This window comes from Phyllobates terribilis, unplaced genomic scaffold (assembly GCF_046119375.1).
Source record: "Phyllobates terribilis strain yellow unplaced genomic scaffold, ASM4611937v1 Scaffold_1__5_contigs__length_1240528914, whole genome shotgun sequence".
Classification (NCBI taxonomy): Eukaryota; Metazoa; Chordata; class Amphibia; order Anura; family Dendrobatidae; genus Phyllobates; species Phyllobates terribilis.
Window position 1 is genome coordinate 890,402,294 of NW_027362761.1, and position 24,375 is coordinate 890,426,668.

Sequence of the window (24,375 nt, forward strand, 5' to 3'; positions counted from 1 at the left end):
TCATTCGGTGCTTGTGACGCGCCCCCTGGGCCGTGGGGTACTCGTTAGCCGGGCCGGTCGATGCTGGGGGATATCACAGTGGTGGTGACCCAGACGTGACCCAGGGCGGTCAATAAAAGGGGTTTTAAAGAAAAGGGAATAGAGTTTCTATATATAATGTTCGTGACGCCACCTGTGGTATGCGGCTATATGGAGCCGCCGCTGCGGTGCGCATCCTCTGTAGCTGATGATGATGGAGCAGAGTTGGTTCAGCTCTCCACAGGCAGAGCTTAGCTCCAGGGCAGGAAATGGTGACGTTATAGATGTTGCTGTGCAGTGTAGTGCAGGGGATGGCGCAGTTAATAATCAGTCCACAACTTAATGGCGGTTTCCTCTTATCTTTACTTGTGGTGGTTAGGCAGACCGGGGCACGGGTACTAGCTGGTAGTAGAGGTCCGGGCAGCCTGGAAGCAAGTTGGGAATCCACCTCGCCAGGTGAAGTTGGAGGCCTTCCCTTTGCGCTAATCTCTTTGGCCCTGCTGCTTATAGCTGTGCTGTGGCCCTCGTCCCTGAGTAAAACGTCTTTGTGCTCACCTGTATGGCAGGCAGCTTGGGCCTTCCTGGAGTGTCGCTCCCACATGGCGGTGATGGGCCCTATGTGCTGCTGAGCTTCCGGGCGTCTGATGGGGCCAGGAGACCTGCAGTCGCCAGCCCTCCGGTTTCTGCTGCTGGGCTTTCAGTGCTCCACAACCTCAGACTCCGGTGTCTGGTTCTTCTACGCTCCTCTCTGGGGTGAACTGCCATGCAGCTCCACTCCCCAGGTCTTTCCTCGTCGCTGTCCTGTCTTCAACTCCTCTCAACTCACTCTAACTAACCCCGCCTTAGATTCCAGTTGCTAAGGGGAGGAGCTCCCCTTGCTGGTCTGGAGCCAGGAAAGTGTTGCATGCTAGTATACCTGACTAGGGGACCTCTGCTTGCTTCCAGGCATGGCATCACCCCTTGTGAGGGAGGCAATGCCACTGTGGCAACCGGACTCCTGGGGTGCCACACTTGTTTCCTGGCTGCTTTACACCGGCTGAGAAAGGATGATGGGGACAGAACAATCACCAATAGATCAATCCCCATACATATAATGTTCTCAGCAGTACATCTGCAGATTACACCAGGCGATGTGCTGCTGTGAACAATGATTTTTGTTCTGGCATAAACAATCCAATCACCTGATGAATGAGCAGCATTTTGCTCGTTCGTTGGGCGATTGCCGACACGTTTACACCTATGAGCTCTCATCTGCACTGCCAGGATTTATAAATGTGGATGTCACACACACACAGTGTCACATACTGTGTGTCACATCATGCCACTGTGTCTATACCTGGCCATCTACATACACTATTTACATATATACAAGTTAGAATAATTCAATAAAATATATAAACATACACACATGTACACGGCAAACACACATACACAGTGCACACACGTACATTGCACACACTTGTACACACATACACACACACACATGTACAGGGCACACACAGCCCACACTTGTACACACACACGTACAGTTATATGAAAAAGTTTGGGCACCCCTATTAATCTTAAGCTTAATGTTTTATAAAAATTGGTGTTTTTGCAGCAGCTCTTTCAGTTTGATATATGTAATAACTGTTGGACACAGTAATGTTTCTGCCTTGAAATGAGGTTTATTGTACTAACAGAAAATGTGCAATCTGCATTCAAACAAAATTTGACAGGTGCATAAGTATGGGCACCTCACCAGAAAAGTGACATTAATATTTAGTAGATCCTCCTTTTGCGATAATAACAGCCTCTAGTCGCTTCCTGTAGCTTTTAATGATTTCCTGGATCCTCGATGAAGGTATTTTTGACCATTCCTCTTTACAAAACAATTCCAGTTCAGTTAAGTTTGATGGTCGCTGAGCATGGACAGCCCTCTTCAAATGATCCCACAGATGTTCAATGATATTCAGGTCTGGGGACTGGGATGCCATTCCAGAACATTGTAATTGTTCCTCTGCATGAATGCCTGAGTAGATTTGGAGCGGTGTTTTGGATCATTGTCTTGGTGAAAGATCCATCCCCTGCGTAACTTCAACTTTATCACTGATTCTTGAACATTATTGTCAAGAATCTGCTGATACTGAGTGGAATCCATGCGTCCCTCAACTTCAACAAGATTCCCGGTGCCGGCATTGGCCACACAGCCCCAAAGCATGATGGAACCTCCACCAAATTTTACTGTGGGTAGCAAGTGTTTTTCTTGGAATGCTGTGTTTTTTGCCGCCATGCATAATGCCTTTTTGTATGACCAAACAACTCAATCTTGGTTTCATCAGTCCACAGGACCTTCTTCCAAAAAGAAATTGGCTTCTCCAAATGTGCTTTTGCATACCTCAGCCGACTCGGTTTGTGGCGTGCTTGCAGAAACGGCTTCTTTCGCATCACTCTCCCATACAGCTTCTCCTTGTGCAAAGTGCGTTGTATAGTTGACCGATGCACAGTGACACCATCTGCAGCAAGTTGATGCTGCAGCTCTCTGGAGGTGGTCTGAGGATTGTCCTTGACTGATCTCACCATTCTTCTTCTCTGCCTTTCTGATGTTTTTCTTGGCCTGCCACTTCTGGCCTTAACAAGAACTGTCCATGTGTTCTTCCATTTCCTTACTATGTTCCTCACAGTGGAAACTGACAGGTTAAATCTCTGAGACAGCTTTTTGTATCCTTCCCCTGAACAACTATGTTGAATAATCTTTATTTTCAGATCATTTGACAGTTGTTTTGAGGAGCCCATGATGCCACTCTTCAGAGGAGATTCAAACAGGAGAACAACTTGCAAGTGGCCACTTTAAGTAGCTTTTCTCATGATTGCATACACCTGGCTCTGAAGTTCAAAGCTCAATGAGGTTACAAAACCAAAAAAAGTGCTTTAGTAAGTCAGTAAAAAGTAGGTAGGAGTATTTAAAACAAGAAAATGATAAGGGTGCCCATACTTATGCACCTGTCAAATTTTGTTTGAATGCAGATTGCACATTTTCTGTTAGTACAATAAACCTCATTTCAAGGCAGAAACATTACTGTGTCCAACAGTTATTACATATATCAAACTGAAATAGCTGTTGCAAAAACACCAATTTTTATAAAATATTAAGCTTAAGATTAATAGGGGTGCCCAAACTTTTTCATATAACTGTATATATATGTACATAGCACACACATGCTGCACAACAAACAACCTCACATACACACACTGCACACACCTCACATAACAGACACTGCACACCTCACATACACACACCCCACATAAACTCATTGCACACAACTCACATAGCAAACACTGCACAGACATCACATAACACACTGCACACACATCACATAACACACACTGCACACATCACATAACACACTGCACACACATCACATAACACACTGCACTCACATCACATAACACACTGCACACACATCACATAACACACTGCACACACATCACATAACACACTGCACTCACATCACATAACACACTGTACACACATCACATAACACTCAAACACATCATTGAGCTCAGTTATTGGCTGCAGTGCTGTTGACATGGTGCAGAAAATAACAGATAGCAGCGATGGAGACTGAGCGCTGGACCAGAGAGTGAGTAAAACACGGTTTGTTTTTTTAAAACAGCCTGTGCCAAGGACAAGGGTTTTCTGTAGACAACAAAACCCTTTCACATGATTCACTATAAAAGGCTGTAAGTATTTTAATTTATTTTTAAAGATACAGTGCTCTTGTGGTTGATGCTTTTTACACTTTTATTTTCAGATGTGCATTTCAGCAAAATATCTCATCCAAGTAGAACAAAACTTTTACAGGAATACATGTGGCTTTTTCAACATAACATTTCGGCTCTTCCCGAGACTTGTTCACATATAGTTACAGTGACAAGTGGAAAAAAGATCTCCAGGAAAAGAAACCAAAAAGCTGTAAGTATAAAGAATTCAAGCAGGTACTGCTCACAACGTATATCAGCTCAATATGATGTGTGATCTGGTTACTAACCAGATCCACTACTAGTATACTGGAATAGAATTTCTATGACACTATAGTGTGCATATAGCTTCCCTGAAGAGCTTGTTATGGTGAAACATTTCGGGACACGCACATCTGAAATATAGGGCTTTCTACTACTCTACTACTAGGGTCACATGTGGACTTCCCTTGTCAGGGCGGAAGCAATGGGTTAGTGGTAGTGTGCTTAGGGCTTACTAGCAGGGCCGGCGTCAGCACCCGGCACACCCGGGCAAGTGCCGGGGCCCTGGAAAATCAGAGGGGCCCCCCGCTCACTCACTTTCGGGGCCCACCGCCCACTCACTGTCGGGTCCCTGGCCGCTTCCTCGGCACCTGTCCAGTGACGCAGGCGCTGCTTGATTGCCGGCATTCCCCCAGTCCCAGACATGGCCGCGCGCTGTGCGGCTGTGTCTGCTAGTAATGACACGGAAGGGTCGACGGCACTGCACCTTTAATTGTGCTTGTGTGTCGCCCCTGCCGCGTCATTACTAGCAGACACAGCCGCACAGCGCGCGGCCATGTCTGGGGGAGTACCGGCAATCAAGCACCATCGGAGGTCCTGCACAGATGGGGGGGAGCGGCCCGGACCCGACCGCAAGTGGGCCCCTCTGATGGTCCAGGGCCATGATGTCTGTGACACGCCGGGGGCCCTGCACTGCCCCATACCTGAGGAGCTGCTGGACAGGACACTGGACCGGGGACAGGTGAGTGAGGCTTCCCCAATCCCCATATTAAAAATATTTGAAATGGGTCTGTGTGAGTGCATGTATGTGAATGTCAGTGTGTATAACTGTGTATATATATTTGTCTGCTTTATATATGTTTTTAAGAATTTGTGTAAAAATGTGTGTATGTCTGTATGTGTACATATCTGTGTACCGTGTGTGCGTGCGTCTGCGTACCGTGTGTGCGTGCATATGTCTGCGTACCGTGTGTGCGTGCATATGTCTGCGTACCGTGTGTGCATGCATATGTCTGCGTACCGTGTGTGCGTGCATATGTCTGCGTACCGTGTGTGCGTGCATATGTCTGCGTACCGTGCGCGTGCATATGTCTGCGTACTGTGTGCGCGTGCATATGTCTGCGTACCGTGTGTGCGTGCATATGTCTGCGTACCGTGTGTGCGTGCATATGTCTGCGTACCGCGTGCATGCATACGTCTGCATACCGTGTGTGTGCGCGTGCATATGTCTGCGTACCGTGTGTGTGCGTGCATATGTCTGCGTACCGTGTGTATGTGTGTGCGCATGTCTGCGTACCGTGTGTGTGTGTGTGCACATGTCTGCATATGTGAAGGATGAGGTGGCAGGCTGGGCCCTGTGTACTATATATATATATTTCTCTGCGGTATCTGTGCATCATGCATCGTGTATGTGTTAAAAGGGGCCCACTGAGACTCTTTCACCCGGGGCCCAGAAAAACCTGGAGCCGGCCCTGCTTACTAGGCCTCCCAACTGGCTCCACCAGACTAAAAAACTGGTTGGCCTCAATAAGGTGTAAGATGTGATGATCGTCCCCCATCTATTCCTGAACATAAGCAACTGGGTGAGATCAATCCATTTTTTTCTACTTTTAATGTGTATGCATTGTGATATACATATGTGACCACTGTCACTCCTCGATAACATTAGCACCTGGATGTATAAATACTATTATATTTGAGCTGAAAAGTGTCAGTTCTACATCTTTTTAGTATGTGTTTATTGTGTGCTATATAATGTATTTGTCGTTTTGCCTATTGTAGTATTTATTGATTTTAGTGGTATTATCATTAAAATTTATATTTTAATATACTCACCTTAGTGCTAGATTTGAAATGCACATATAAATAAAAGTGTACAAAGTATCAACCACGAGAGTGCTGTATCATTAAACATTTATTGGTAAATTTTCTTACAAGCATCTCACCCAAAAAAATGTGTGCTCACCTTCTTCTATTTAATGTGCATTTTAATTTATTGACTTCACAAAAAAGTCTCCATGGTTTGGCAAGCTGCTATCACATCCATTACCCCATAGTGATATCACCGTGCTGAATATATGCTAAACGAAAAATCAACAGAAAGGTACAAAGTCAACAGACTCAACGTAATAAAAATGTATTAGTCAATCATTGCTAAGAATGGCGTAGGACAGCCAAAGCTTTCATGACTCTAGTAGGTCAACCATCAAAAAGTCATACCAAGGTGTTTGACTCCTTGAGTTTGTTTTGAATGTATAAGATAACCAACCTTGAAACTTACAACACTTTATTTTCATTCTCATTGCCATTTTTTTAATCCGACCACACATAATTATGGTCATCCAGTGTCAATATTAGCCATCCCGTTCAGAAAAGTAACACGTTAACATCTAGAAAAGAAATCTATTCATATAAGCAGCTTGGTAAATTGCCAATGTAAGTAAAAAATAAAGAGGTATTCTCAAGTTTGGAAGTTATCCGCTACCCATGGGATAGGTGATTATCACTGGGGGTCAGACTGCTGGGACCACCATGACTACTAAGAACCAAGGCTCTGAAGAGCCACATGTGAATGGATCTGTGGTCAATCATGCACACAGCCACTCCATTCATTCTTAATGAGACAGCCAGAGATAGCCAAGTGAAACCAGGCCCGGCGTCAGCACCTGGCGCACCCGGGCAAGTGTCGGGGCCCTGAGCAGGTGGGGTGCCCACTCGCCATCGGGCACCCCGCCGCGCTATGGGACCCATGAGCGGTGCGATGGCGCTGCCAGTGCCCAACCCCTTGCTCTATGCCCCGGCAGCCGGTGGCACAATACTTACCTCTCCCCGTGCCCCCGCGGCAACTCCAGTCTCTTCCGTGGCTGCTGCACTGTGACGTCTCAGGTCAGAGGGTGCGGTGACGTCTTTCCACCGCGCCCTCTCCTGAGCAGTCACAGCGCAGAGCGGGAAGACGCCGGCGCGGGTGAGGAGTCCGGGGCAGCGGCAGCAGGTGAGAAGTGAGGTGACTATTTGATTTGTTTCCTTTATGTACAGTATGGACGCATGGAGCATTATATGGGGGGGTGACATCCTGCATGGGGCATTATATGGGGGGGAGAGGTGACATCTTCCATGGGGCACTATATGGGGGGGAAGTACATCCTGCATGGGGCATTATATAGGGGGGTGACATCCTGCATGGGCCATTATATGGAGGGGAGAGGTGACATCCTCCATGGGGCATTATATGGGGGGGAGTGACATCCTGCATGGGCCATTATATGAGGGGGAAGTGACATCCTGCATGGGCCATTATATGGGGGGGAAGTGACATCCTGCATGGGGCATTTTATGGGGAGGGGAGTGACATCCTGCATGGGGCATTATATGGGGGTCGAAGTGACATCCTGCATGGGCCATTATATGAGGGGGAAAGTGACATCCAGCATGGGCCATTATATGGGGGGGAGTGACATCCTGCATGGGCCATTATATGATTGGGAAGTGACATCCTGCATGGGCCATTATATGGGGGGAAGTGACATCCTGCATGGGGCATTTTATGGGGAGGGGAGTGACATCCTGCATGGGGCATTATATAGGGGTAGAAGTGACATCCTGCATGGGCCATTATATGAGGGGGAAAGTGACATCCAGCATGGGCCATTATATGGGGGGAGTGACATCCTGCATGGGGCATTATGTGTATGAGGGGGAACAGCCTGCATGGGGCATTATATGGAGGCCAGTATCCTGTATGGAGCGTTATATGGGGGCCAGTATCCTGTATGGAGCGTTATATGAGGTTCGTGATTCTGTATGGAGCATTATATGGGGTCCATTATTCTGTATGGAGCAATATATGGGGCTCATTATACTGTATGGAGGACTATATTGTCCGGTTTGCACTGTGCGCTGAGAAGATTCGCCAGTTTCTGAGCTTTGTAGAATTTACAATAGATATCACTCGTAATGTAAGTGAAATCTTCAGCAATGTGCTATATATATATTTCTCTGCAGTATCTGTGCATCATGAATCGGGGTATGTGTTAAAGGGGCCCACTGAGACTCTTTCGCCCAGGGCCCACAAAAACCTCTAGCCGGCCCTGAGTGAAGCGCTCAGTTGCTCTTCAGCCTATGGAAGTAAAGAGAAATTTTTGCCAGACTAACCTATTTATAAGACTGATTCTTACCATTGTACAAATTGTTTCAAATGTATACCTGATGGAAACTTCTAGAACAGTGGAGATTGTTTTAATACTGGTTATAGTGCATAGTAGAACATAGAAACCATCAGGGTATACAAAAGCAATTCAGTTTGAGGAGAGGAATCTCATTCTGAAACAGATGTCTAGAAACCTTGGCACTCACCATGTTTTTTTGAGTTTTAGTACACCCAATAGCGAGCTTTCCATAATTATTGAAGAAAAGTGATTAGTTTTGAATACTACTTTATGTTATATTTCAAAATCCTGTTTCTTAGTATGCTGCTAAAATATTCACTTAAAGGACGATTCCAGTAATAAGAATGTATCGCCTATCCAAAGGATAGTTGTTAGGTTTTAAATCAGTGGGAGTTTCACTTCAGAGATCCTTATCCATCATCAGAATTGGACACTTTTGTCTCCAGTCTAAATGGAGCTGCAGAGTGCTCTATTCTTCCCTCTCTATGGGACTTCCAAAGAATACAAGAACTGTAATTGGCTTTCTCGAATAGTCCCATTAAGCATGAATGCAGTCTAGAATGCACACTGACTATTCAGATGGGGGACAAAATATTCCAGTCAGTCAAAAGATGAGGGTCTCAATGGTTAGACAATCACAGGTCTAGAAGTTATCACCTATGGTGTGGAATGGAGATTACTTAATAATAATCTTTATTTTTATATAGCGCTAACATATTCCACAGCACTATCGTCGCTGTCCCCATTAGGGCTCACAATCTAGATTCCCTATCAGTATGTCTTTAAAGTGTGGGAGGAAACCCACACAAACACAGGGAGAACATAAAAACTCCTTGAAGATGTTGTCCTTGGTGGGATTTGAACCCAGGACCCCAGCGCTGCAAGGCTGCAGTGCTAACCACTGCGCCACCGTGCCACCCAACTTGGTATTCCTGGTACAAGATGTTGACTATAACTATCTAATCCATTTAATGATTATGTGTGAACCTCTTTAATCTCATAATCTTGGAATATATTTGTGATTTCCCATGGGACTGCAGGTAAAGCTATAGATTGAAAGATTAAAATTAATATTATCTTGTGACAATGGCAACTGTGAAAAAGTTGAAGATATTCTGTATTAGATAGAAAGTCAAGCTTTGAAATTGATGGGTTGGAAGCATAAAAATGTGCAAGTGTACTTATGCGGGCAACTTTAACGTGGGCCAAATCATATTGCTAGAATATCTAGAGGCAGAGCATATTCAAAATGGCAGATATTGCGGAACATTCCCAGTATGCAGTAATTAGTACCTAGCAAAGTGGTCCAAAGAGGGATAACTGGTGCACTAGCAAAAGGGTCATGGGCTCCCAAGACTCAGTGATGAAAGGGGAAGACTAGCTTGCTGGATCCTGTTCCACAGAAGAGATACTTTAGTAAAAAATGCTAAAAAAAAGTTAATGCAATTTGTAAGGTGGCGTGGGCCACCCGGGGCCAGCTACATGAAAATGGGGGTCCTTACTAGATGTATGTGGTTGTATTACTGCTATCGACACCTTCATGTTCAGCTCTGCCACAAGATGTGTGGCGCCGGACAATTTTAAAATCTTGATGAGTAAACCAGATAAGTTTGTAAAAATAGAGTCCTTTTTATTGACAATAAAACTTATGTACAGAGGGTAGTAGGAAATGAGCTTGCTGTTTTCTTCTGCACAATACAGAGGCACATTCTTCATGGTCATGGATGGCGGCATAATACTTGTGGTGAACATTACAAGTGAACAGCAGGACAAATTTGTTAATTCCATCTTCCTGGTACAGAGCCATACAGTGCAATGTGTTTTGTTGTGACCACTGCACCCAAACTACAATCTAGGGCCCCACAGGTCAATGTGTTTCTCTGTGACCACTGCACCCAAATTACAATCTAGGGCCCCACGGGTCAATGTGTTTCACTGTGGCCACTGCACTCTTGTTAAACAATGTAAGGGAGCTCTCACTAACTACCACCTTACCGACATGTCCCAGCCTGGCTGACCCTGGCTTTTCCAGTACTTAAGTGCCCCTGACTTTACTGCTATAAGGAACTGCCACACTGTATAATTCTTTATGAGACTTGCTCCCTTTCCTTGTCTTGGCTGCCACACACACACATCCAGTGATGATAATCTTCCTCTGAGGGTGTCCTTTCTTGTCTCCCGCTCATTAACAACTAACTACAAAACCAAGAACTAACACATAGGTCCCTATTACTGCTCCCCTACAGTTAACCCTGTCACCCCTGACTAACAGGAACTGCAGCCTCCATGAGAATAAAATATGCAATACAATACATTTTGCATAACATTAAAACACAGTGGTCTTCAGAGGGGGTGCACAAGCTCTTCTCCACCTTCACAACATTTAAAAAATAAATTATTCAAAAAATACTTTGCAAGACTGATTTCTTTACATGTTATTGCAAAACTTAATACCAGTCATGCTGACCCCTGGACAAGACCAAAAGAACCTTAAATGGGTTTATAAGTATGAGAACTGTAACATAGAGCAATGGCAGAAAATTGCCCAGTTTGATAAATCGATTTTTTTTTACATCTCACGGACAGAGGTAATTGTGAGTCTGTCAAAGAGATTACACCAGTATACACTACAAAGAGAAGGCAAGGTCAGCTGTGGCAGTATTATACTCAGGGCAATGTTCTGTTATGAAACATTGGGTCCAGGCATTAGGGAGGATGTTACTTTTGACATGTAACAGGTTCCTAAACATAATTTCAGACTATGTATATCCCTTCATGGCAGAGGTATTCCTTACTGGCAGTGACCTCTTTCAGCAGAAAATTGCAGCAACCACACAGCAAAATTTGTTAAAGTATGGTTTAGGGAGCATGACAAGAACTTCACAATGTGAATGAGGCCTCTAAATTCTCCAGATATTGATCCAAATAAGCATCTGTGGGATGAGCTGCAAAATGATCTTTCATTGATGGAGACTCCATTTAATAATTTACAGGACTTATAGAATCTTCTGTTGATTTTTTGGTGCCAGATATTGCTAGGCACGCTCAGTTATTTTGTCATTCATAACTTGACAGGTCAAATCTGCTTTGGCAGCAAGAGATGGGGTGTGGGGTGTGTACACAACATTAGCCAGGTGATTTTAATGTTATGACCTACAGTAAAACTCACCAAACACTCAACATGTGAACGTGGCCATAGAGTGATCAAAATATTGGCTGTATATTGTATTGTCCCACAAAAAAATGTATTGCATGTCCCACAAAAATAAGCCTCCAAACAACTCTGTCTATGGAAAAATAAAAATTATGGGACTAGAAATATGGTAAACATTCTAAAGAAGATTTTTTTTACATTGATAAAACATTAAAAACTATAAAAATTGAGTATTCTTATTATAGTACTGACTTCCATTATAAAGTTAATATGTCAATTAAATTGAATAGTAAGGTATTTAAAAAAAAGGTATTTTTCTAATGTTGTTTCTTTTGTATATTTCACCACCAAAAAAGTTTAATAAAGAGTCGAATGTACCAGAAAATGGCACCTCTGAAAACTACATTTTGTTATTAATAAATACAGTATGATACAAATAAACGCTCATGCATTTCCATTGTTAGAAAATTTTAAAACTTTTGGATCTCAGAATATGGTAAGGGTATGTGCACACGATGCATTTTTTATGCTTTTTTTTCCCACGCAAAATTGGCTCCAAAAACGCTTTGAAATCCTTATCCCAGCAATTCCCAGAATTTGGAAGATCTGTGCACATGATAAGGAATTTTCCTGACAGGATTTCATGTGTGATTAAATCTGCACCATGTCAATTCTTCGTGTGTATTTGCCTGCGTTTTTCCTATGTAATGCATTGAAAAAACGCATGGCAAGTATGCAGGCAAAAACGCACAAAAACACATGAAAATGCATCAAAAATGTGTGGAATTTCTGCAGTGTTTCTTCTGCCAAGAGATACAGAACCTTGCAGAAACACTGCAGAAATTTCTGCACCCAAATACTGATCGTGGGCACGTACCCTAACTCAAAAACAAATGATTTTTTCAGCGTATTTCTTACACAAAAATATCAAAACATAATTAAAACTATATGTTTCGTACTGCCATAATCATGCTGACCCACTGAATAAAGTTAACATCTTATTTATGCAACACATGATTAGAGGAAAAAAACTTATCCTCAGAAGTAGAGGTGACTCTTGGTCTTCCTTTCCTGGGGCGGTCCTCATGTGAGCCAGTTTCTTTGTAGCGCTTGATGGTTTTTGCAACTGCACTTGGAGACACTTTCAAAGTTTTCCCAATTTTTCGCACTGACTGACCTTAATTTCTTAAAGTAATGATGGCCACTCGTTTTTCTTTACTTAGCTGCTTATTTCTTGCCATAATACAAATTCTAACAGTCTATTCAGTAGGACTATCAGCTGTGTATCCACCAGACTTCTGCACAACACAACTGATGGTCCCAACCCCATTTATAAGGCAAGAAATCCGACCTATTAAACCTAACAGGGCACACCTGTGAAGTGAAATGCCAAGAGTGTGCAAAGCAGTCATCAAAGCAAAAAATGGCTACTTTGAAGAACCTAGAATATAAGACATATTTTCAGTTGTTTCACACTTTTTTGTTAAGTATATAATTCCACATGTGTTAATTCATAGTGTTGATGCCTTCAGTGTGAATGTACAATTTTCATAGTCATGAAAATACAGAAAAATCTTTAAATGAGGTGTGTCCAAACTTTTGGTCTGTACTGTATATATATAGCGCATATACTCGAGTATAAGCCTACCCGAGTATAAGCTGAGGTACCTAATTTTACCCCCAAAAAATGGGAAAATTTATTGTCTCAAGTATAAGCCTAGGGTGGGAAATGCAGCCGCTATTGGTAAATTACCCCATTCTGGTATGCATTTCTCCCTCATCCCCAATCCTGGTATGCATGGGTCCCTCATCCCAAATCCTGGTATATATGGCCCCCTCATCCTAATCCTAGCATGCATGGCCTCCTCATCCCCAATCCTGGTTTGCATTGCCTCCTCATCCCAAATCCTGGTATGCATGGCCTCCTCATCCCCCAATCCTAGTATGCATGGCCTCCTCATCCCCCAATCCTAGTATGCATGGCCTCCTCATCCCCCAATCCTAGTATGCATGGCCTCCTCATCCCCCAATCCTGGTATGTATGGAACCCCTCATCCATCAATCCTGGTATGCCTAGCCTCCTAATCCCCCAATTCTGGTATGTATGGCAACCCTCATCCCCCAATCCTGGCATGCATGGCCTCCTCATCCCCCAATCCTGGTATAGCCCCCTCATCCCCCAATCCTGGTATGTATGGCCCCATCACTGTACACATAAAAAAATAAACACTTATACTCGCCTTCCTTCCTTCCTCACCTCTACTCCAGCACTGCGCTGTGTTCTGCTGCAGCAGCTCATGTCAGCATCTGAGCAGCACATGGCGTCACGGCCATGCACTCTCAGACACTGATGTGTGCTGCCAGCATATTCACTCCTCTCCACGCTGGGACTATGTGCGTGGAGAGGAGCGAATATGCATTCTCTTTAGCAGCGGGCACTGTCAGCAGGAGCTGTGGCTCAGCGCTCCTCTGTGCCCACTACTAAAGAGAATGAATATTCATTCTTCTCCACGCCCATGGGAGTGGAGAAGAGGGAATATTCATTTCCCTTTATCAGTGGGCACACGTGGTAGCTGCAGCAGCCTGCTACTGAGTGTGCCCCGCTCCTCCGCCGCTGCAACACCCCCCCACCATTATCCACCACCGGGATTTCTATATACTCGAGTATACACCTGAGTATAAGCCAAGTGGGGCTTTTTCAGCACAAAAAAATGTGCTGAAAAACTCGGCTTATACGCGAGTATATATGGTATATATATTGTGGTGCAGTAAAAGGTGTAATACTGGATGTAAGGTGTATTTCTCCCAGCAAGATAAAATGTGGCCTGGATTTTCCCTAATTCTCCGGGTTTTCAGTGCAACACCTGACATACACAGCTACAGCAATCAAGCCTACATAAGCCACTTACCTAAGCCTTACCTAAGCTTGATAGGACGCTACGGTTCTATAATGACTTCCGAAAACTTAATGAAGTTTTGAAATTTGACGCCTACCCCATGCCCTGGGTGGATGAATTGACAGAGCGGTTTGGGCAGGCACGGTACTTTTCAACCCTTGACCTCTCAAAAGTGTACTGGCAGGTGCCCCTAATGGAGGCGGCTAAGGAAAAAACGGCCTTTGCGACGCCCGAAGGGCTATTCCAGTATAAACTATTACCCTTTGGTTTGCATGGCGCACCGGCGACGTTCCAGCGGTTAATGGATATTATTCTCTGTCTTCATCGCCGTTATGCCTCTGCCTATCTTGACGACAGTGTTGTGTACAGTGCAGACTGGGAAAATCACATACCAAAAGTACAGGCGGTAATAGATTCCCTCCGACAAACAGGGCTAACCGCCAACCCAAAGAAATGTTCCATAGGGTTGGAAGAAGCTCGGTACTTGGGTTATGTCATTGGGAGAGGAGTCCTCAAACTCCAAGTAAACGAAGTAGAGCCAATTCAGAACTGGCCCCGCCCCCTCACAACAAAGCAGATGAGAGCTTTTCTAGGTTTAGCGGGATATTACAGGTGATTTATTCCCAACTTTGCCACCTTGTCAGCTTAACAGACTGCTTGAAAGGGAGAAAGTCTGTGATTATCCGCTGGAATGATCAGACAGAGGAGGCTTTTGTAAAATTAAAGTCTGTACTGTGTGATACACCGGTTCTGGTTACACCAAATTTCAAAAGGGAGTTCATTGTGCAGACTGATGCCTTGGAGATAGGTCTTGGTGCCGTGCTGTCTGAAGAGCTTAATGGGGAAGAGCATCCCGGTAGTTTCCTGAGCCGGAAGCTTACTCCAGCCAAAACAAGATACAGTATAGTAGAGAGAGTGCCTGGCCATTAAATGGGCACTTAAGTCTCTCCGCTATTACTTGCTGGGGAGGACATTTTGTTTGGTGACCAATCATTCCACTCTTATGCAGATGAGTCAAGCTAAGGAAAGGAATGCACGAGTCACTAGGTGGTTTCTGTCCCTCCAAAATTTCAAGTTTTCAGTGGAACATCGGGCAGGCAGACTGCTGGGGAATGTGGATGCCCTGTCCAGAGTCCAATGTATGACATGTGTCCACCCCCATAGGGTTGAACAAAGGGGCGAGGTATGTGGTGCAGTAAAAGGTTTAGTACTGGATGGAAGGTATATTTCTCTCAGCAAGATAAAATGTGGCCTGGATTTTCCCTAATTCTCTGGGTTTTCAGCGCAACACCTGACATACACAGCTGTAACACTCAAGCCTGCATAAGCCAGTTAGGGGGGAAATCTCAGGGTGTGAGGAGTTAGGCTGAAGTGAGCCTGAATTTGTATTGCTGTTTAGATACATGCTGGAAAGGTCTGTGACAAAGATTCATGCAACCCTGGGAATGGCAACTAGCCACATCACTAGTAGTGACCAGATGGCCGCTTAGTTAAGCCATGCAAGGGTGAGTCTGAGACCGGTTGTTCTCCAAGTTGGAGTACATTTATGTGTTTTTTTTCCCTTTCTGCCACCTGCTCTTTAAAGTGTGAATAAAACACTGAAGTTTGGACTTTAAGCCTGTGTGTTGCCTCATTACTGTGTTTCTGCCGCTGCCTACCAGAACAAATCCCTGCAATATATATACGAACATATATACATATATATATACATATATATATAAGGGCCTAATTCTAGTAACTCAGAATTCTCTAATAAGATATGTACACAGGTGGTCAAAATTGTTGGTACCCCTCGTTTAATGAAAGAAAAACCCACAATGGTCACAGAAATAACTTGAATCTGACAAAAGTAATAATAAATTAAAAATCTATGAAAATGAACAAATGAAAGTCAGACATTGCTTTTCAACCCTGCTTCTCCAGAATTGAAAAAAAAATTAAACTCATGAAATAGGCCTGGACAAATGGTACCCCTGAAAATAATGTGACAAAAAGGACATGTTAAATCAAGTTGTGTCCACTAATTAGCATCACAGGTGTCTGCAATCTTGTAATCAGTCAGTGGGCCTGTATATAGGGCTACAGATACTCACTGTGCTGTTTGGTGACATGATGTGTACCACACTCAACATGGACCAGAGGAAGCAAATGAAAGAGTTGTCTCAGAAGATTAGAAAGAAAATTATAGACAAGCATGTTAAAGGTAAAGGTTATAAGACCATCTCCAAGCAGCTTGATGTTCCTGTGACTACAGTAGCACATATTATTCAGGAATTTAAGATCCATGGGACTGTAGCCAACCTCCCTGGACGTGGCCGCAGGAGGAAAATTGATGACAAATCAAAGAGACGGATAATGCGAACGGTAACAAAAGAGCCCAGGATAACTTCTAAAGAGATTTAAGGTGAACTTCAATCTCAAGGAACATCAGTGTCAGATCGCACGATCCGTCGTTGTTTGATCCAAAGTGGACTTTATTGGAGATGACCAAGTAGAACACTATTGTTGAAAAAAAATCATAAAAAAGCCAGACTGGAATTTGTCAAACTACATGTTGACAAGCAACAAAACTTCTGGGAGAATGTCCTATGGACAGATGAGACAAAAATGGAAGTTTTTGGCAAGCCACGTCAGCTCTATGTTCACAGATGGAAAAATGAAGCATATCAAGAAAAGAACATTGTCCCTACTGTGAAACATGGAGGAGGCTCTGTTATGTTCTGGGGCTGCTTTGCTGCATCTGGCACAGGGTGTCTTGAATCTATGCAGGGTACAATGAAATCTCAAGACTATCAAGGGATTCTAGAGAGAAATGTGCTGCCCAGTGTCAGAAAGCTTGGTCTCAGTCGCAGGTCATGGGTCTTGCAACAGGATAATGACCCAAAACACACAGCTAAAAACACCCAAGAATGGTTAAGAGGAAAACACTGGACTATTCTGAAGTGGCCTTCTATGAGCCCTGACCTAAATCCTATTGAGCATCTTTGGTAAGAGCTGAAACATGCCGTCTGGAAAAGGCAACCTTCAAACACGAGACAACTGGAGCAGTTTGCTCATGAGGAGTGGGCCAAAATACCTGTCAAGAGGTGCAGAAGTCTCATTGACAGTTACACGAATCGTTTCATTGCCTCAAAAGGTTGTTCAATAAAATATGAAGTTAAGAAGAACCATCATTTCTGTCCAGGCCTATTTCATGAGTTTAACTTTTTTAAAATTCTGTGGAAGCAGGGTTGAAAAGCAATGTCTGACTTTCATTTGTTCATTTTCATAGATTTATTATTACTTTTGTCAGATTCAAGTTATTTCTGTGACCATTGTGGGTTTTTCTTTCATTAAACGAGGGGTACCAACAATTTTGACCACGTGTGTATTTATAATTTTTAACATTAAAGGGAATCTGTTTCTGTCTCTACGTTATGAGACTCTTAGATTAAGTGGCAAAAACCTGGTGACAGATTCCCCAGGTCTTTGACACTTAATCTAAGAATGTCATAACGTAGAGACAGAGACACTAATTTTCTCCATGCGTCCCTTACTGGACTGCTCTCTATAGTTTTTTATAAAATCACTTTTTATAGATATTGTCCACACAAATATAAGCATTGATATTATACAAGTGACATCTGCCGTCAAATACAACACAGCGGTGTAAGACCTATCAGTTGACACAATTATGTTTATAAAATGTTACTCAAATATTATTAAACTGCAAATATCCATAAAAGCGCAGCGGCAAAATATGCATATGATGTGGATTAATTAACAACAGTGTGTATGTCAGCTATTATATTGCAATTATCAAGCACAGTGGTTATTCCAGATTACTTCACCTAATTTATAAACAAAACATCATTTGTTGTTCCTATAGGAAAACAATTGACTACCACAAATATCTACGTAAATACAAAGTTATCAACCACTGAGGACTCTCAAATTTTAATATTTTGTTTTTATGGCTCTTCTGCAACAAAAAAATACAGCTGTAATTGGTACATCATGAATGTGGGGCCAGTGTACATTTCACAGTGTGGCCCAAGAGATTCATATATGATTCTAATGCTCATTGTATCAGGGGCAAATCTTCTCATCTATGACCAGATTATACTACATGAAAGCAGCAAACAGATCGTTTACTATTAAACTCTGCAATAAGTTGTTTCTGAAATGATAGCTACCACTAGATGAAAACTGATATCGGGTAGGTATACAGTATGCGATGCTTACTATATCTGTGTGATGGCAGGGGCGCCTTTTCGTTCCACGTTCCAATCGATTTGTCCATGAAGTGATCACGGGGCGCCGATGGGTTGTCATGACAGCCGAGGGTCTACTGAAGCCCCCTGTGCCTGTCGTTATGATGCTCCTCTGAAAGCCAACTTCCATTCATAGGAGATTGTGATTTTAGCTATAGTACATAGCAGTGCTGACATATTTGGTATACAAATATTTGGTATCGCTGCATTCGTAAAAGTTCGATCTATCAAATGTATAAAATAACTAATCCGATCGGTAAACAGCGGAACGAAAAATAAATCAAAAAGCCTGAATTACGTTTTTTTAGCTGTCGCAGCATTGTGTTGCTGTGCAATGAGAGGCGATTAACCAATGAAAAAAGAAACAGGTGTCAGACAATGGGGACAAAAGCAAAAAAAACAGTCATACAAATTTCTGCATTTTTTTTCACCCAAAAAAAAAAAAATACATGCATACTCATACTGACCTGGAGAATCATATTGCCAGGTCAGTTTTACCATATAGTGAACATGGTAAATAAAAAAAAAATAATAATAATACATTGTGAAATTGCACTATATTTGCACTATCAACGCACTTGGGCTTTTTTTTCCTGTATTCCAGTATACTATGTGGTTGATTGAATTTGTAAATAATTGTAATTTGAACGTAGAATTTGTCCCCCAAAAAACAAGGTCTCACACGGCCATATTTACAGCAAAATAAAAAAGTTATGGCTCTTGGAAAAGGGGAGGAAAAAATGAAAATGACAAAATAAAAAATGGTCATGGCGTGAAAGGGTTAAAGCGCTGGACAGGAATGTAAGATGTGATGTGGGCAGTAGCATGCAGGGGAGAGGGATGAAGCCATGTCATCCTAAATTCATTCCATTGTGCGCTGTACTCAGCAGTGTCATGGAGAGCGGCTAAAATTATTTTGTGTTTTCAAAATAGCTGATGCCCTTGCATTAGAACTATTATTCCTCATTTCATTGTAATTTTTGTGGGCATGGTTATTTATATATGTATAGGCTACAGTCATGGTCCTGGGACAAGGACTCTGCTTGGGATGAGCTACAGTCATATGAAAAAGTTTGGGCACCCCTATTAATCTTAAGCTTAATGTTTTATAAAAATTGGTGTTTTTGCAACAGCTATTTCAGTTTGATATATGTAATAACTGTTGGACACAGTAATGTTTCTGCCTTGAAATGAGGTTTATTGTACTAACAGAAAATGTGCAATCTGCATTCAAACAAAATTTGAAAGGTGCATAAGTATGGGCACCCTTATCATTTTCTTGTTTTAAATACTCCTACCTACTTTTTACTGACTTACTAAAGCACTTTTTTTGGTTTTGTAACCTCATGGAGCTTTGAACTTTATAGCCAGGTGTATGCAATCATGAGAAAAGCTACTTAAAGTGGCCACTTGCAAGTTGTTCTCCTGTTTGAATCTCCTCTGAAGAGTGGCATCATGTGCTCCTCAAAACAACTGTCAAATGATCTGAAAACAAAGATTATTCAACATAGTTGTTCAGGGGAAGCATACAAAAAGCTGTCTCAGAGATTTAACCTGTCAGTTTCCACTGTGAGGAACATAGTAAGGAAATGGAAGAACACAGGGACAGTTCTTGTTAAGGCCAGAAGTGGCAGGCCAAGAAAAACATCAGAAAGGCAGAGAAGAAGAATGGTGAGATCAGTCAAGGACAATCCTCAGACCACCTCCAGAGAGCTGCAGCATCAACTTGCTGCAGATGGTGTCACTGTGCATCGGTCAACTATACAAGGCACTTTGCACAAGGAGAAGCTGTATGGGAGAGTGATGCGAAAGAAGCTGTTTCTGCAAGCACGCCACAAACAGAGTTGGCTGAGGTATGCAAAAGCACATTTGGAGAAGCCAATTTCTTTTTGGAAGAAGGTCCTGTGGACTGATGAAATCATGATTGAGTTATTTGATCATACAAAAAGGCGTTATGCATGGTGGCAAAAAAACACAGCATTCCAAGAAAAACACTTGCTACCCACAGTAAAATTTGGTGGAGGTTCCATCATGCTTTGGGGCTGTGTGGTCAATGCTGGCACTGGGAATCTTGTTAAAGTTGAGGGACGCATGGATTCCACTCAGTATCAGCAGTTTCTTGACAATAGTGTTCAAGAATCAGTGATAAATATGAAGTTACAAAGTGGATGGATCTTTCAGCAAGACAATGATCCAAAACACCGCTCCAAATCTACTCAGGCATTCATGCAGAGGAACAACTACAATGTTCTGGAATGGCCATCCCAGTCCCCAGACCTGAATATCATTGAACATCTGTGGGATCATTTGAAGAGGGCTGTCCATGCTCGACGACCATCAAACTTAACTGAACTGGAATTGTTTTGTAAAGAGGAATGGTCAAAAATACCTTCATCCAGGATCCAGGAACTCATTAAAAGCTACAGGAAGCGACTAGAGGCTGTTATTTTTGCAAAAGGAGGATCTACTAACTATTAATGTCACTTTTCTGGTGAGGTGCCCATACTTATGCACCTGTCAAATTTTGTTTGAATGCAGATTGCACATTTTCTGTTAGTACAATGAACCTCATTTCAAGGCAGAAACATTACTGTATCCAACAGTTATTACATATATCAAACTGAAATAGCTGTTGCAAAAACACCAATTTTTATAGAACATTAAGCTTAAGATTAATAGGGGTGCCCAAACTTTTTCATATGACTGTATCTACTAGTCAGTTAGATATTAATTGAACAGCACAACATTGTTTCTCCTGGCATGCACACAGTTTACATCCAATAATAAAATGGCTTTGTTCATGATGACAGTGGCATTACAAACAAAAAAGTTAACTTTATTCTTTCTGGGAGCCGTCGAATTTGAGTCAAAGAGGCGGTGCCCAGGGCAGCTTCAGTCACTGCTCACAGCACTGTGAATGGCATCTCTGAGCACACCCCGGGATTTGAATGAAATCTAGCTCTGCACTTATACATTGTAGATCCAGCAGTCAATCAAAGGCATCGGCAATGGGGATATGAATGGAGCAGCTTCAGTCATACTGTACTGTGAGTGGACGCTGCAATCACGCCCAGCACCTGGATTGGCAGCCAGCTCTGCAGCGTATCAGTGCTGAGCTGGCTGTCATTCCAGTCCTGGGGCGTACCTACAACTGCCACTCACAGAACTGTAAGCAGTGACTGAAGTCTCTCTGGGCATCTCCTGTATAACTGAAAGCTGGCGGCTCCAGGGAGGAATAAAGGTCATTTTCTTGCAGTAGTTGCACTTTTAGTAAGATGACTGGACAGCTTTATAATGCTATTTACTATCAACAGGTAAATAGCGTAATCTCAGGTGGCATGTTCCCCTTAAGTCACTCTTTTGTTTTTTTGATATTAGTTGATATTTTTTGCTCCAAATTTTTTTACATGGCATACGTGGTCCATCTTTTCAGAGCAAAATATTGAATGATCTGCTAAAATGTTGAAAAGTTTGCTGCAAAAATTCAGCTGCTTATAAAATCACTCTAAAGAGGAGAATGGAGAACATTTGAGCAAAAAATTTTGCAAACTGAATAAGTACTAAATATAAGGTAACCCTAAACTTCGCCCACAATGGCAAACATTAAAACAAGGTGAACACAAATAAAATGACTTTAAAAAAGATGCAAATTTAGACAAAAATAAGGCACAAATGAAAACAATACGAAAAAAAAAAAAAATTAGACAAAAAAAAATGCAGGCACAATAATGAATTGGGACCTATATGTTTACTGCACATTATATTTGCTCACTGTAAATACCAAAAACATTATCTGACTTAGATAAGAACTGAGGACATTTAATAAAACATTTATCATTAAGATCAGTAACCTTTTTCGTTCTACATAGGTCCTGTCTCTGCTAAGATTGTGCCTATAACAAAGTAGCACAAAGTAGAACGAAGCAGTGGTATTGAGAATAGGCCAACTAACGATAGCCACAATATAACTATCCTGTTATAATACGTCAATCTTTTCATATTTTCATATATACCATAAACTATACACACGCATGTTGTTGGTCTACATTAGATATCTGTAATGTTTATTGTTGCTTTAGGCTGAGTGAAATAAATGTAGACACATATAATCAGAGGGGCAAAATCAACAATTCCGCACCCAGAAGAAAGGTGAAGGCTTAAGCTCAGTTGTGTGCAAAAATGTCCCAATGTTCAATTATTTTTTTTTAAGATATTATCATTATACAATCAACATTTTAGATTGTGATCGCATATAGTTGATTCATATCATTAATAATAATTAATCCAGCTGCTGTACAGAACTCATTGAACCTTGAACCTACTGCCTAGTTTAAGACCATCGCATTCTTCTAGCCCTACCTACTGAAATTGAACCTTATGCGCAATCGACCTGAAGTCACAATGGCCGCAGCTACACTATCTATGCAAGATGATTAACTTTTCTACAGTTAGGTTCTCAAATAGACACATCAATGAGGTCACTGAGCTTTCATAATATTTCACATATGCTTAAAAGGATGGCAGGATAATCCGAACTCTCATCTATTTGTATACATTTAGATTAGTATTTGGCAATGAGTTGTGCCACATTGTAGCTAATGAATTTAAAGTTTCACAGTGAGATTAAAAAAAATATACTAGTTTAAACTATAATTGTGAAGATGGCACATTGTCTAGGCAAGGGGCTAAAATCCCTCCTCCATTATGTTTCATTAAAAGAGTAGGCTGGTTTTCACAATTCCAGTTCTGGTTGAAGATTTTATGATCCAGCTGATCATGTGGATCCAACGACTGAACAGTGAATGCCTGAATTATCTTTATGTAATATTTTTTTCTAGATTTGTTAAATATGTAATAAACACTTAAATCAATGGAGCGAGTCATCCTTCAGAACCAACATATACCCTGTACGCTAAAGGGAGGAGTCCAATTGCTGAATTTCTAGTCTATTATCTTATAATACAAATAGTATAATAAAGTATTAATTATAAAATAATCTAAAATATTGTCGTTTTCCCCCACACCTTAAAATTTTTAAATGCCATGGGCAGACGCAAGGGCAATGATATACAACTTTTATACAATTGCGACAACTGCCAATCTTTATTATGCCAAAGTGTTTAATGCAACCGTGGATTATGGCAGAATATATAATAAATATAATACAGTAAGAATTTCATTAACTATACTGTAGACCAATGTCTTACCTCATATGGTTGATCTATCCCTTGTAAAGCTATTAGGAATCTAGTTTCCACAGGGAATGAGATCAGTATAATGACTTGGGTTCTTGAGTGTCCTTCACTTCGTGTCCACGAATAGCTAAGATCAATGTGAAAATAAACTGCTCTGTCCTTGCCCTGTATTGTGCAGGATAATGAAGGCACAAGCCAGGTGGCAAGTGCTGTCCAGGTGGAGATCACAGCTTCATGTCCCAGTAATCACTTGCTACTTGCTTGTGTGATGTTGTCTGCCAGTGTCTAAGTACAGGGTGTGATGGTGATAGTCACAGGCTGTGCCCTCCCTCCCTCCTCTCCTGCTTCTGTGTCCTTTTTAACTAACTTTTCCCAGATGTAACTCCTCCTACCCTCAGTTCTGCATTGTAGACATATTCCCACTGAATATGTGACTCTCTTATTCTGGATTTTTATACCAAAAACCTGTTTTGCAGCAAAGTACCAGGTAGAGCTGGTATGAGTATTTGATAATAACACACACAGTGTTTTATGGTAAAACAAGACGGTATTTAATGATTGTTCTAGAAAGACGTGAACTCAATAAACAGACACTCAATTTCCAAGGTGACAAAGTGATATCAAGATATAGATATACTTTACACATGTAGTGAAGGATCATCTCAATATACAGTGGGGAAAATAAGTATT

General features: G+C 42.0%; 1 protein-coding gene across 2 annotated transcripts in view; it reads right to left on the minus strand.

The window, feature by feature from the left end:
- Nucleotides 1-24,375, minus strand: part of UGT8 (UDP glycosyltransferase 8) — a 171,652-nt gene that overhangs the window by 117,968 nt on the left and 29,309 nt on the right. Inside the window, exon 1 of one of the 2 annotated variants that reach the window (XM_073639900.1) lies at nt 23,698-24,039. The exons of the other annotated variant lie outside the window; for it this stretch is intronic. The gene's annotated coding sequence lies outside the window, so the exon portion shown is untranslated. Of the gene's footprint in view, nt 1-23,697; nt 24,040-24,375 lie in introns of those variants that run through there. 2 annotated transcript variants of the gene reach the window in all.